The sequence below is a fragment of the Bubalus bubalis genome, chromosome X (assembly GCF_019923935.1).
Source record: "Bubalus bubalis isolate 160015118507 breed Murrah chromosome X, NDDB_SH_1, whole genome shotgun sequence".
NCBI classification, from domain to species: Eukaryota; Metazoa; Chordata; class Mammalia; order Artiodactyla; family Bovidae; genus Bubalus; species Bubalus bubalis.
In genome coordinates this window covers 12,707,646-12,720,129 of record NC_059181.1, presented here as the reverse complement: position 1 = coordinate 12,720,129, position 12,484 = coordinate 12,707,646, and the positions used below count along the sequence as shown (strand labels likewise).

Sequence of the window (12,484 nt, the reverse complement as noted above, 5' to 3'; positions counted from 1 at the left end):
CACGCGTTCACCAAGGAGCCGGAATAGCTCAGTTGGGAGAGAGTTAGACTGAAGATCTAAGGCTCCCTGGTTCGATCCAGGGTTCTGGCAGAGCCATTGTTTTCATCTACATCCAAGGAAAGGCGCACTTCTTCCAACTTCGCGCTCTGAGCTCTCTCAAAGGGCAAGTGTTTTAGCTTACATCCATGAGGAGTCCTAATTCCAGTGAAAGAAAGTGTTAGTCGCTCAGTCGTGTCTGAATCTGTGATTTCATGGACCATAGTCCAACAGGCTCCCTCTGCCCATGGAATTCTCCAGGCAAGAATCCTGCAGTGGTTTTCCATTCCCCTCTCTCCTGAGGATCTTCCCGACCTGGGAATCAAACCCAGGTCTCCCGCATTGTGGGCATATTCTTTACTATCTGAGACACCAGGCATTGCAATTGTTCCCTTAAGATGAAGAAGCAGGGACACCTCTGAGAAACTCCTTAAGGTACTTTGAGGGCGGGGTTCACAGGGGTGCGGGATAGCTCAGTTGGCAGAGCGTTTAGACTGAAGATCTAACGGTCCCTGGTTCGATCCCAGGTTCCAGCACCCCTATTCTTTTCCTCTATATCCAAGGAAAGGCACAATTCTTGCAGCCTCGCAATCTGAGCTCTCGCAAAGTGCAAGTGTTCTAGCTTCATCCAGGAGGAGTCCTATATCCAGTGAAAGAAAATGTTAGTCGCACACTCGGTCCGACTCTGTGACTCCATGGACCACAGTCCAGCAGGCTCGGTCTGTCCGTGGAATTCTCCAGGCAAGAATCCTGCAGTGGTTTTCCATTCCCCTCTCTCCAGAGGAGTTTCCCAACCCGGGGATTGAACCTAGGTCTCCCGCATTGAAGGCATATTCTTTACTTCTGAGACACCAGGCATCGCAATTGTTCTCTTACAATTAAAATCCAGCGACTACTCTGAGAAACTGTTTAAGACTTTGGGGGGTGGAGGGCATGCGTTCACCAAGGAGCCGGAATAGCTCAGTTGGGAGAGAGTTAGACTGAAGATCTAAGGCTCCCTGGTTCGATCCAGGGTTCTGGCAGAGCCATTGTTTTCATCTACATCCAAGGAAAGGCGCACTTCTTCCAACTTCGCGCTCTGAGCTCTCTCAAAGGGCAAGTGTTTTAGCTTACATCCATGAGGAGTCCTAATTCCAGTGAAAGAAAGTGTTAGTCGCTCAGTCGTGTCTGAATCTGTGATTTCATGGACCATAGTCCAACAGGCTCCCTCTGCCCATGGAATTCTCCAGGCAAGAATACTGGAGTGGGTTGCCATTTCCCTCTCTCCAGAGGAGTTTCCCAACCCGGGGATTGAACCTAGGTCTCCCGCATTGAAGGCATATTCTTTACTATCTGAGACACCAGGCATTGCAATTGTTCCCTTAAGATGAAGAAGCAGGGACGCCTCTGAGAAACTCCTTAAGATACTTTGAGGGCAGGCCTTACTAGCATTCTGGAATAGTTCAGTTGGCAGAGTGTTTAGACTGAAGATCTAGAGGTCCCTGGTTTGATCCCGGGTTCCGGCACCCCTATTCTTTTCATCTATATCCAAGGAAAGGCACAATTCTTGCAACCTCGCAATCTGAGCTCTCGCAAAGAGCAAGTGTTCTAGCTTCATCCAGGAGGAGTCCTATATCCAGTGAAAGAAAATGTTAGTCGCACACTCGTGTCCGACTCTGTGACTCCATGGACCACAGTCCAGCAGGCTCAGTCTGTCCGTGGAATTCTCCAGGCAAGAATCCTGCAGTGGTTTTCCATTCCCCTCTCTCCAGAGGAGTTTCCCAACCCGGGGATTGAACCCAGGTCTCCCGCATTGTGGGCATATTCTTTACTATCTGAGACACCAGGCATTGCAATTGTTCCCTTAAGATGAAGAAGCAGGGACGCCTCTGAGAAACTCCTTAAGGTACTTTGAGGGCGGGGTTCCCAGGGGTGCGGGATAGCTCAGTTGGCAGAGCGTTTAGACTGAAGATCTAACGGTCCCTGGTTCGATCCCAGGTTCCAGCACCCCTATTCTTTTCCTCTATATCCAAGGAAAGGCACAATTCTTGCAGCCTCGCAATCTGAGCTCTCGCAAAGTGCAAGTGTTCTAGCTTCATCCAGGAGGAGTCCTATATCCAGTGAAAGAAAATGTTAGTTGCACACTCGTGTCCGACTCTGTGACTCCATGGACCACAGTCCAGCAGGCTCGGTCTGTCCGTGGAATTCTCCAGGCAAGAATCCTGCAGTGGTTTTCCATTCCCCTCTCTCCTGAGGAGTTTCCCAACCCGGGGATTGAACCTAGGTCTCCCGTACTGAAGGCATATTCTTTACTACTGAGATACCAGGCATTGCAATTGTTCCCTTAAGATGAAGAAGCAGGGACGCCTCTGAGAAACTCCTTAAGGTACTTTGAGGGCGGGGTTCACAGGGGTCTGGGATAGCTCAGTTGGCAGAGCGTTTAGACTGAAGATCTAACGGTCCCTGGTTCGATCCCAGGTTCCAGCACCCCTATTCTTTTCCTCTATATCCAAGGAAAGGCACAATTCTTGCAACCTCGCAATCTGAGCTCTCGCAAAGAGCAAGTGTTCTAGCTTCATCCAGGAGGAGTCCTATATCCAGTGAAAGAAAATGTTAGTTGCACACTCGTGTCCGACTCTGTGACTCCATGGACCACAGTCCAGCAGGCTCGGACTGTCCGTGGAATTCTCCAGGCAAGAATCCTGCAGTGGTTTTCCATTCCCCTCTCTCCTGAGGATCTTCCCGACCTGGGAATCAAACCCAGGTCTCCCGCATTGTGGGCATATTCTTTACTATCTGAGACACCAAGCATTGCAATTGTTCCCTTAAGATGAAGAAGCAGGGACGCCTCTGAGAAACTCCTTAAGGTACTTTGAGGGCGGGGTTCCCAGGGGTGCGGGATAGCTCAGTTGGCAGAGCGTTTAGACTGAAGATCTAACGGTCCCTGGTTCGATTCCAGGTTCCAGCACCCCTATTCTTTTCCTCTATATCCAAGGAAAGGCACAATTCTTGCAACCTCGCAATCTGAGCTCTCGCAAAGAGCAAGTGTTCTAGCTTCATCCAGGAGGAGTCCTATATCCAGTGAAAGAAAATGTTAGTCACACACTCGTCTCCGACTCTGTGACTCCATGGACCACAGTCCAGCAGGCTCGGTCTGTCCGTGGAATTCTCCAGGCAAGAATCCTGCAGTGGTTTTCCATTCCCCTCTCTCCTGAGGATCTTCCCGACCTGGGAATCAAACCCAGGTCTCCCGCATTATGGGCATATTCTTTACTATCTGAGACACCAGGCATCGCAATTGTTCTCTTACAATTAAAATGCAGCGACTACTCTGAGAAACTCTTTAAGACTTTGGGGGGTGGAGGGCACGCGTTCACCAAGGAGCCGGAATAGCTCAGTTGGGAGAGAGTTAGACTGAAGATCTAAGGCTCCCTGGTTCGATCCAGGGTTCTGGCAGAGCCATTGTTTTCATCTACATCCAAGGAAAGGCGCACTTCTTCCAACTTCGCGCTCTGAGCTCTCTCAAAGGGCAAGTGTTTTAGCTTACATCCATGAGGAGTCCTAATTCCAGTGAAAGAAAGTGTTAGTCGCTCAGTCGTGTCTGAATCTGTGATTTCATGGACCATAGTCCAACAGGCTCCCTCTGCCCATGGAATTCTCCAGGCAAGAATCCTGCAGTGGTTTTCCATTCCCCTCTCTCCTGAGGATCTTCCCGACCTGGGAATCAAACCCAGGTCTCCCGCATTGTGGGCATATTCTTTACTATCTGAGACACCAGGCATTGCAATTGTTCCCTTAAGATGAAGAAGCAGGGACACCTCTGAGAAACTCCTTAAGGTACTTTGAGGGCGGGGTTCACAGGGGTGCGGGATAGCTCAGTTGGCAGAGCGTTTAGACTGAAGATCTAACGGTCCCTGGTTCGATCCCAGGTTCCAGCACCCCTATTCTTTTCCTCTATATCCAAGGAAAGGCACAATTCTTGCAGCCTCGCAATCTGAGCTCTCGCAAAGTGCAAGTGTTCTAGCTTCATCCAGGAGGAGTCCTATATCCAGTGAAAGAAAATGTTAGTCGCACACTCGGTCCGACTCTGTGACTCCATGGACCACAGTCCAGCAGGCTCGGTCTGTCCGTGGAATTCTCCAGGCAAGAATCCTGCAGTGGTTTTCCATTCCCCTCTCTCCAGAGGAGTTTCCCAACCCGGGGATTGAACCTAGGTCTCCCGCATTGAAGGCATATTCTTTACTTCTGAGACACCAGGCATCGCAATTGTTCTCTTACAATTAAAATCCAGCGACTACTCTGAGAAACTGTTTAAGACTTTGGGGGGTGGAGGGCATGCGTTCACCAAGGAGCCGGAATAGCTCAGTTGGGAGAGAGTTAGACTGAAGATCTAAGGCTCCCTGGTTCGATCCAGGGTTCTGGCAGAGCCATTGTTTTCATCTACATCCAAGGAAAGGCGCACTTCTTCCAACTTCGCGCTCTGAGCTCTCTCAAAGGGCAAGTGTTTTAGCTTACATCCATGAGGAGTCCTAATTCCAGTGAAAGAAAGTGTTAGTCGCTCAGTCGTGTCTGAATCTGTGATTTCATGGACCATAGTCCAACAGGCTCCCTCTGCCCATGGAATTCTCCAGGCAAGAATACTGGAGTGGGTTGCCATTTCCCTCTCTCCAGAGGAGTTTCCCAACCCGGGGATTGAACCTAGGTCTCCCGCATTGAAGGCATATTCTTTACTATCTGAGACACCAGGCATTGCAATTGTTCTCTTAAGATGAAGAAGCAGGGACGCCTCTGAGAAACTCCTTAAGATACTTTGAGGGCAGGCCTTACTAGCATTCTGGAATAGTTCAGTTGGCAGAGTGTTTAGACTGAAGATCTAGAGGTCCCTGGTTTGATCCCGGGTTCCGGCACCCCTATTCTTTTCATCTATATCCAAGGAAAGGCACAATTCTTGCAACCTCGCAATCTGAGCTCTCGCAAAGAGCAAGTGTTCTAGCTTCATCCAGGAGGAGTCCTATATCCAGTGAAAGAAAATGTTAGTCGCACACTCGTGTCCGACTCTGTGACTCCATGGACCACAGTCCAGCAGGCTCGGTCTGTCCGTGGAATTCTCCAGGCAAGAATCCTGCAGTGGTTTTCCATTCCCCTCTCTCCAGTGGAGTTTCCCAACCCGGGGATTGAACCCAGGTCTCCCGCATTGTGGGCATATTCTTTACTATCTGAGACACCAGGCATTGCAATTGTTCCCTTAAGATGAAGAAGCAGGGACGCCTCTGAGAAACTCCTTAAGGTACTTTGAGGGCGGGGTTCCCAGGGGTGCGGGATAGCTCAGTTGGCAGAGCGTTTAGACTGAAGATCTAACGGTCCCTGGTTCGATCCCAGGTTCCAGCACCCCTATTCTTTTCCTCTATATCCAAGGAAAGGCACAATTCTTGCAGCCTCGCAATCTGAGCTCTCGCAAAGTGCAAGTGTTCTAGCTTCATCCAGGAGGAGTCCTATATCCAGTGAAAGAAAATGTTAGTTGCACACTCGTGTCCGACTCTGTGACTCCATGGACCACAGTCCAGCAGGCTCGGTCTGTCCGTGGAATTCTCCAGGCAAGAATCCTGCAGTGGTTTTCCATTCCCCTCTCTCCTGAGGATCTTCCCGACCTGGGAATCAAACCCAGGTCTCCCGCATTGTGGGCATATTCTTTACTATCTGAGACACCAGGCATTGCAATTGTTCCCTTAAGATGAAGAAGCAGGGACGCCTCTGAGAAACTCCTTAAGGTACTTTGAGGGCGGGGTTCACAGGGGTGCGGGATAGCTCAGTTGGCAGAGCGTTTAGACTGAAGATCTAACGGTCCCTGGTTCGATCCCAGGTTCCAGCACCCCTATTCTTTTCCTCTATATCCAAGGAAAGGCACAATTCTTGCAACCTCGCAATCTGAGCTCTCGCAAAGAGCAAGTGTTCTAGCTTCATCCAGGAGGAGTCCTATATCCAGTGAAAGAAAATGTTAGTCGCACAATCGTGTCCGACTCTGTGACTCCATGGACCACAGTCCAGCAGGCTCGGTCTGTCCGTGGAATTCTCCAGGCAAGAATCCTGCAGTGGTTTTCCATTCCCCTCTCTCCTGAGGATCTTCCCGACCTGGGAATCAAACCCAGGTCTCCCGCATTGTGGGCATATTCTTTACTATCTGAGACACCAGGCATTGCAATTGTTCCCTTAAGATGAAGAAGCAGGGACGCCTCTGAGAAACTCCTTAAGGTACTTTGAGGGCGGGGTTCACAGGGGTGCGGGATAGCTCAGTTGGCAGAGCGTTTAGACTGAAGATCTAACGGTCCCTGGTTCGATCCCAGGTTCCAGCACCCCTATTCTTTTCCTCTATATCCAAGGAAAGGCACAATTCTTGCAGCCTCGCAATCTGAGCTCTCGCAAAGTGCAAGTGTTCTAGCTTCATCCAGGAGGAGTCCTATATCCAGTGAAAGAAAATGTTAGTCGCACACTCGGTCCGACTCTGTGACTCCATGGACCACAGTCCAGCAGGCTCGGTCTGTCCGTGGAATTCTCCAGGCAAGAATCCTGCAGTGGTTTTCCATTCCCCTCTCTCCAGAGGAGTTTCCCAACCCGGGGATTGAACCTAGGTCTCCCGCATTGAAGGCATATTCTTTACTTCTGAGACACCAGGCATCGCAATTGTTCTCTTACAATTAAAATCCAGCGACTACTCTGAGAAACTGTTTAAGACTTTGGGGGGTGGAGGGCATGCGTTCACCAAGGAGCTGGAATAGCTCAGTTGGGAGAGAGTTAGACTGAAGATCTAAGGCTCCCTGGTTCGATCCAGGGTTCTGGCAGAGCCATTGTTTTCATCTACATCCAAGGAAAGGCGCACTTCTTCCAACTTCGCGCTCTGAGCTCTCTCAAAGGGCAAGTGTTTTAGCTTACATCCATGAGGAGTCCTAATTCCAGTGAAAGAAAGTGTTAGTCGCTCAGTCGTGTCTGAATCTGTGATTTCATGGACCATAGTCCAACAGGCTCCCTCTGCCCATGGAATTCTCCAGGCAAGAATACTGGAGTGGGTTGCCATTTCCCTCTCTCCAGAGGAGTTTCCCAACCCGGGGATTGAACCTAGGTCTCCCGCATTGAAGGCATATTCTTTACTATCTGAGACACCAGGCATTGCAATTGTTCCCTTAAGATGAAGAAGCAGGGACGCCTCTGAGAAACTCCTTAAGATACTTTGAGGGCAGGCCTTACTAGCATTCTGGAATAGTTCAGTTGGCAGAGTGTTTAGACTGAAGATCTAGAGGTCCCTGGTTTGATCCCAGGTTCCGGCACCCCTATTCTTTTCATCTATATCCAAGGAAAGGCACAATTCTTGCAACCTCGCAATCTGAGCTCTCGCAAAGAGCAAGTGTTCTAGCTTCATCCAGGAGGAGTCCTATATCCAGTGAAAGAAAATGTTAGTCGCACACTCGTGTCCGACTCTGTGACTCCATGGACCACAGTCCAGCAGGCTCGGTCTGTCCGTGGAATTCTCCAGGCAAGAATCCTGCAGTGGTTTTCCATTCCCCTCTCTCCTGAGGATCTTCCCGACCTGGGAATCAAACCCAGGTCTCCCGCATTGTGGGCATATTCTTTACTATCTGAGACACCAGGCATTGCAATTGTTCCCTTAAGATGAAGAAGCAGGGACGCCTCTGAGAAACTCCTTAAGGTACTTTGAGGGCGGGGTTCACAGGGGTGCGGGATAGCTCAGTTGGCAGAGCGTTTAGACTGAAGATCTAACGGTCCCTGGTTCGATCCCAGGTTCCAGCACCCTTATTCTTTTCCTCTATATCCAAGGAAAGGCACAATTCTTGCAATCTCGCAATCTGAGCTCTCGCAAAGAGCAAGTGTTCTAGCTTCATCCAGGAGGAGTCCTATATCCAGTGAAAGAAAATGTTAGTCACACACTCGTCTCCGACTCTGTGACTCCATGGACCACAGTCCAGCAGGCTCGGTCTGTCCGTGGAATTCTCCAGGCAAGAATCCTGCAGTGGTTTTCCATTCCCCTCTCTCCTGAGGATCTTCCCGACCTGGGAATCAAACCCAGGTCTCCCGAATTATGGGCATATTCTTTACTATCTGAGCCACCAGGCATCGCAATTGTTCTCTTACAATTAAAATGCAGCGACTACTCTGAGAAACTCTTTAAGACTTTGGGGGGTGGAGGGCATGCGTTCACCAAGGAGCCGGAATAGCTCAGTTGGGAGAGAGTTAGACTGAAGATCTAAGGCTCCCTGGTTCGATCCAGGGTTCTGGCAGAGTCATTGTTTTCATCTACATCCAAGGAAAGGCGCACTTCTTCCAACTTCGCGCTCTGAGCTCTCTCAAAGAGCAAGTGTTTTAGCTTACATCCATGAGGAGTCCTAATTCCAGTGAAAGAAAGTGTTAGTCACTCAGTCGTTTCTGACTCTGTGATTCCATGGACCATAGTCCGCCAGGCTTCCTCTGCCCATGGAATTCTCCAGGCAAGAATACTGGAGTGGGTTGCCATTTCCCTCTCTCCAGAGGAGTTTCCTGACCCGGGGATCCAACCTAAGTCTCCCGCCTTGAAGGCATATTCTTTACTATCTGAGACATCAGGCATTGCAATTGTTCCCTTACAATGAAGAAGCAGAGACACCTCTGAGAAACTCCTTAAGGTACATAGAGGGCGGGGTTCACGGGGGTCCGGGCTAGCTCAGTTGGCAGAGCGTTTAGACTGAAGATCTAAAGGTCCCTGGTTTGATCCCGGGTTCCGGCACCCCTATTGTTTTCATCTACATCCAAGGAAAGGCGCAATTCTTGCAACCTCGCAATCTGAGCTCTCGTAAAGAGCAAGTGTTTTAGCCTCATCCAGGAGGAGTCCTATATCCAGTGAAAGAAAATGTTAGTCACACTGTCGTGTCCGACTCTATGACTCCATGGACCATAGTCCTCCAGGCTCCCTCTGTCCATGGAATTCTCCAGGCAAGAATACTGGAGTGGGTATTCTTGCAACCTCGTAATCTGAGCTCTCTCAAAGAGTAAGTTTTTTAGTTTACAGGAGGATTTTTAGGAGGAGTCCTACAACCAGAGAAAGAAAATGTTAGTCGCACAGTCTTGTCCGACTCTGTAACTCCATGGACCACAGTCCACCAGACTCGGTCCGTCCATGGAATTCTCCAGGCAGGAATACCAAAGTGGGTTGCCATTCCCTTCACCATGGGATCTTCCCAACCCAGGAATCAAACCCACGCCTTCCACATTACGGGCATGTTCTTTACTATATGAGCCACCTGGTATTGTAATTGTTCCCTTACAATGAAGAAGCAGGGATGCCTCTGAGAAACTCTTTAAGATACCCCGGGGGGGAGGAGTGTGGGGGGGTGCTTGCCAAGGAGCTGGAATAATTCAGTTAGAAGAGTGTTAGACTGAAAATCTTAAAAGTCCCTGGTTCGATCTCGGTTTCAGGAAAGCAGGTGTTTTTGTCTACATCCCAAGGAAAGGCACACTTCTTGCAACCTCGTGATCTGAGCTCTCTCATAGACCAAGTGTTTTAGCTTACATCCAGGAGTCCTATCTCCAGTGAAAGAAAGAGTTAGTCGCTCAGTCGTGTCCCACTCTGTGACTCCATGGACCATAGTCCGCCAAGCTCCCTCTGCCCATGGAATTCTCCAGGCAAGAATACTGGAGTGGGTTGCCATTTCCCTCTCTCCTGAGGATCTTCCCGACCTGGGGATCAAACCCAGATCTCCCGCATTGCAGACGTATTCTTTACTATCTGAGCCACCAGGCATTACAATTGTTTCCTTACAATGAAGAAGCAGGGATGCCTCTGAGAAACTCTTTAAGATACATTGAGGGCAGGGCTCACTAGGGAGCCGGAATAGCTTAGTTGACAGAGCATTTAGACTGAAGATCTAAAGGTCCCTGGCTCGAACCCAGGTTCCAGCAGAATCAGTGTTTTCATCTATACCCAAGGAAAGGCACAATTCTTGCAACCTTGTGATCTGAGCTCTCTCAAAGAGCAGATGTTATAGCTTACATCCAGGAGAAGTCCTACATCCAGTGAAAGAGTTAGTCGGGCAGTCATGTCCGACTCTGTGACTCCATTGACCATAGTCCTCCAGGCTCCCTCTGTCCATGGTATTCTCCAGGCAAGAATACCAGAGTGGGTTGCCATTCCCTTCTCTCCTGAGGATCTTCCTGACCCGGGGATCAAACCCAAATCTCCCACATTGCGGGCATATTCTTCACTATCTGAGTCACCAGGGATTGGAATTGTTCTCCAAGAAACTCTTTCCTAAGCTACGTTGAGAGGGAATAGCTCAGTTGGGAGAGCATTAGACTGAAGATCTGAATAGTCCTGGGTTCTGGCAGAGTGAGTGTTTTTGCCCACATACAAGGAACAATTTCTAGCAATCTCACAATCTGAGGTCTCTCACAGAGCAAGTATTTTAGCCTACATCCAAGCGGAGGCATCTATACCCACTTGTTGCTCAGTCGTGTCTGACTCTTTGCCCCCTACCCCCATGGGCTGCAGCATGCCAGGCTTCACTATCTCCTGAGTTTGCCCAAACTCATGTCCTTTGAGTCAGTGATGCCATCCAACCATCTTGTCCTCTGTTGTCCCCTTCTCCTCCTGCCTTCAGTCTTTCCCAGCATCAGGGTGTTTTCCAACCAGTTGTTTCTTCGCATCAAGTGGCCAAAGTATTGGAGCTTCAGCTTCAGCATCAGTCCTTCCAATGAATATTCAGGGTTGATTTCCTTTAGAATTGACTGGTTTGATCTCCTTACAGTCCAAGGGACTCTCAAGAGTCTTCTCCAGCACCACAATTCGAAAGTATCAATTCTTCAGTGCTCAGCCTTTTTCATGGTCCAACTCTCATATCCATACATGACTACTGGAAAAACCATAGATTTGACTAGATGGACCTTTGTTGGCAAGGTAATATCTCTGCATTTTAATACACTGTCTAGGTTTGTCGTTGCTTTTCTTCTAAGGAGCAAACGTCTTTTAATTTCATGGCTGCAGTCACCATCCACAGTGATTTTGGAGCCCAAGAAAATAAAGTCCATCACTGTTTCCATTGTCTCCCCATACTTGCCATGAAGTGATGGGACCCAATGCCATGAACTTAGTTTTTTGAATGTTGAGTTTTAAGCCAGCTTTTTCACTCTCCTTTTTCACTTTCTTCAAGAGGCTTTTAATTCCTCTTTGATTTCTGCCATAAGGGTGATGTCATCTGCCTATCTAAGGTTATTGACATTTCTCCTGGCAATCTTGATTACAGCTTGTGCTTCATCCAGCCTGGCATTTCGCACGATGTACTCTACACATAAGTTAAATAAGCAAGGTGACAATATACAGCCCTGATGTACTCCTTTCCTAATTTGGAACCAGTGCATTGTTCTATATACATTTCTAACTATTGCTTCTTGACCTGCATACAGATTTCTCAGGAGGCAGGTAAGATGGTCTGGTATTCCCATCTCTTTAAGAATTTTCCAGTTTGTTGTGATCCACACAGTCAAAGGCTTTGGCATAGTCAATAAAGCAGAAGTAGATGTTTTTCTGGAATTCTCTTGCTTTTTCTACATCCAGGAGAAGAGCAATTCTAGCAACCTCACTATCTTATAATTGAACTCTGATGAGCTTGGCACTTGAGCAAAGGGAAATAGCCGCAATGAGAGTCCTTCCTTCTCACTTATATGCATAGCAATTGCAAAGCCCTGTGGATCAGGGCTTCTCGGGTGGCTACAATACATAGGGTCGCATAAGAGTTGGACACAACTGGAGCAACTTAGCACGAAGGGTTTGTTGTTTTCCCTTTATTCCTTGTTCTTTTTTCAGCAAGAAAATCTAAACAGAACCTTTCAAGACTTAGCTCGCAATACCCTTGGTTCTCAGACATCCACAGGGCTCACCCTCAGATTCCTCTTACTTGTGATTGGCATTGAGATTCATTCATCCATTGATTCATTCAAGAATCCATTGATGTCATTTCAAGAATCCATTTCTGAGTTTCTGCTATGATAGGCCAAACATTGTGTAAGAACTTGACACACCGGGCAGATCCTTAATTTCGCTGTGCTCACTCTAAAAACTTTGTTCTGTGACCCCTAAATGGGAATAAGCCCTAGAAAAGGTTATCATTTTTCAATTACATCTACACAGTCAGGGGATAACTGTAATAAAAGACACTGTCAGGAGGCACAGAGCAGGGCACTCTCTCCTGTTCTATAGCTTATCAATGTTTGTGCCTGGCTGGGGAGCTCCAAAAATTTCCACAAAGAACAGAGAATCACATCTGTCCTGGCGGAATAGAATGTGGTCCAGCAGATAGGCTTGAGACACTTAAATCTCTTATCCACCTAACACATAACCCAGGCCCTCCACCCTTACAAGGCATCAAAGGAAAGCAGCCGCCCCAACACTCAGCTTGGCAACCTAGGTGTGCTCTACCCTGAGCTACAGGGG

The 12,484-nt window shown here is 48.5% G+C and overlaps 17 non-coding genes across 17 annotated transcripts; all 17 read left to right on the top strand.

Annotated features, from left to right (window-relative positions):
- Positions 1 to 17: 17 nt before the first annotated feature.
- Positions 18 to 90, top strand: TRNAF-GAA. Its single transcript has one exon. It is a non-coding gene; the product is annotated as a tRNA-Phe (tRNA).
- A 409-nt stretch (positions 91 to 499) lies between these two features.
- On the top strand, positions 500 to 572 carry TRNAF-GAA. Its single transcript has one exon. It is a non-coding gene; the product is annotated as a tRNA-Phe (tRNA).
- Positions 573 to 985: 413 nt separating this feature from the next.
- TRNAF-GAA lies at positions 986 to 1,058 on the top strand. The gene has a single exon. It is a non-coding gene; the product is annotated as a tRNA-Phe (tRNA).
- Positions 1,059 to 1,949: 891 nt separating this feature from the next.
- Positions 1,950 to 2,022, top strand: TRNAF-GAA. The gene has a single exon. It is a non-coding gene; the product is annotated as a tRNA-Phe (tRNA).
- A 406-nt stretch (positions 2,023 to 2,428) lies between these two features.
- TRNAF-GAA lies at positions 2,429 to 2,502 on the top strand. The gene has a single exon. It is a non-coding gene; the product is annotated as a tRNA-Phe (tRNA).
- Positions 2,503 to 2,910: 408 nt separating this feature from the next.
- Positions 2,911 to 2,983, top strand: TRNAF-GAA. The gene has a single exon. It is a non-coding gene; the product is annotated as a tRNA-Phe (tRNA).
- A 415-nt stretch (positions 2,984 to 3,398) lies between these two features.
- On the top strand, positions 3,399 to 3,471 carry TRNAF-GAA. Its single transcript has one exon. It is a non-coding gene; the product is annotated as a tRNA-Phe (tRNA).
- A 409-nt stretch (positions 3,472 to 3,880) lies between these two features.
- TRNAF-GAA lies at positions 3,881 to 3,953 on the top strand. The gene has a single exon. It is a non-coding gene; the product is annotated as a tRNA-Phe (tRNA).
- Positions 3,954 to 4,366: 413 nt separating this feature from the next.
- TRNAF-GAA lies at positions 4,367 to 4,439 on the top strand. Its single transcript has one exon. It is a non-coding gene; the product is annotated as a tRNA-Phe (tRNA).
- Positions 4,440 to 5,330: 891 nt separating this feature from the next.
- Positions 5,331 to 5,403, top strand: TRNAF-GAA. The gene has a single exon. It is a non-coding gene; the product is annotated as a tRNA-Phe (tRNA).
- A 408-nt stretch (positions 5,404 to 5,811) lies between these two features.
- On the top strand, positions 5,812 to 5,884 carry TRNAF-GAA. The gene has a single exon. It is a non-coding gene; the product is annotated as a tRNA-Phe (tRNA).
- Positions 5,885 to 6,292: 408 nt separating this feature from the next.
- On the top strand, positions 6,293 to 6,365 carry TRNAF-GAA. The gene has a single exon. It is a non-coding gene; the product is annotated as a tRNA-Phe (tRNA).
- Positions 6,366 to 6,778: 413 nt separating this feature from the next.
- On the top strand, positions 6,779 to 6,851 carry TRNAF-GAA. The gene has a single exon. It is a non-coding gene; the product is annotated as a tRNA-Phe (tRNA).
- An 891-nt stretch (positions 6,852 to 7,742) lies between these two features.
- On the top strand, positions 7,743 to 7,815 carry TRNAF-GAA. Its single transcript has one exon. It is a non-coding gene; the product is annotated as a tRNA-Phe (tRNA).
- A 415-nt stretch (positions 7,816 to 8,230) lies between these two features.
- On the top strand, positions 8,231 to 8,303 carry TRNAF-GAA. Its single transcript has one exon. It is a non-coding gene; the product is annotated as a tRNA-Phe (tRNA).
- Positions 8,304 to 8,711: 408 nt separating this feature from the next.
- Positions 8,712 to 8,785, top strand: TRNAF-GAA. Its single transcript has one exon. It is a non-coding gene; the product is annotated as a tRNA-Phe (tRNA).
- A 1,098-nt stretch (positions 8,786 to 9,883) lies between these two features.
- Positions 9,884 to 9,957, top strand: TRNAF-GAA. Its single transcript has one exon. It is a non-coding gene; the product is annotated as a tRNA-Phe (tRNA).
- The last annotated feature ends 2,527 nt before the right edge of the window (positions 9,958 to 12,484 follow it).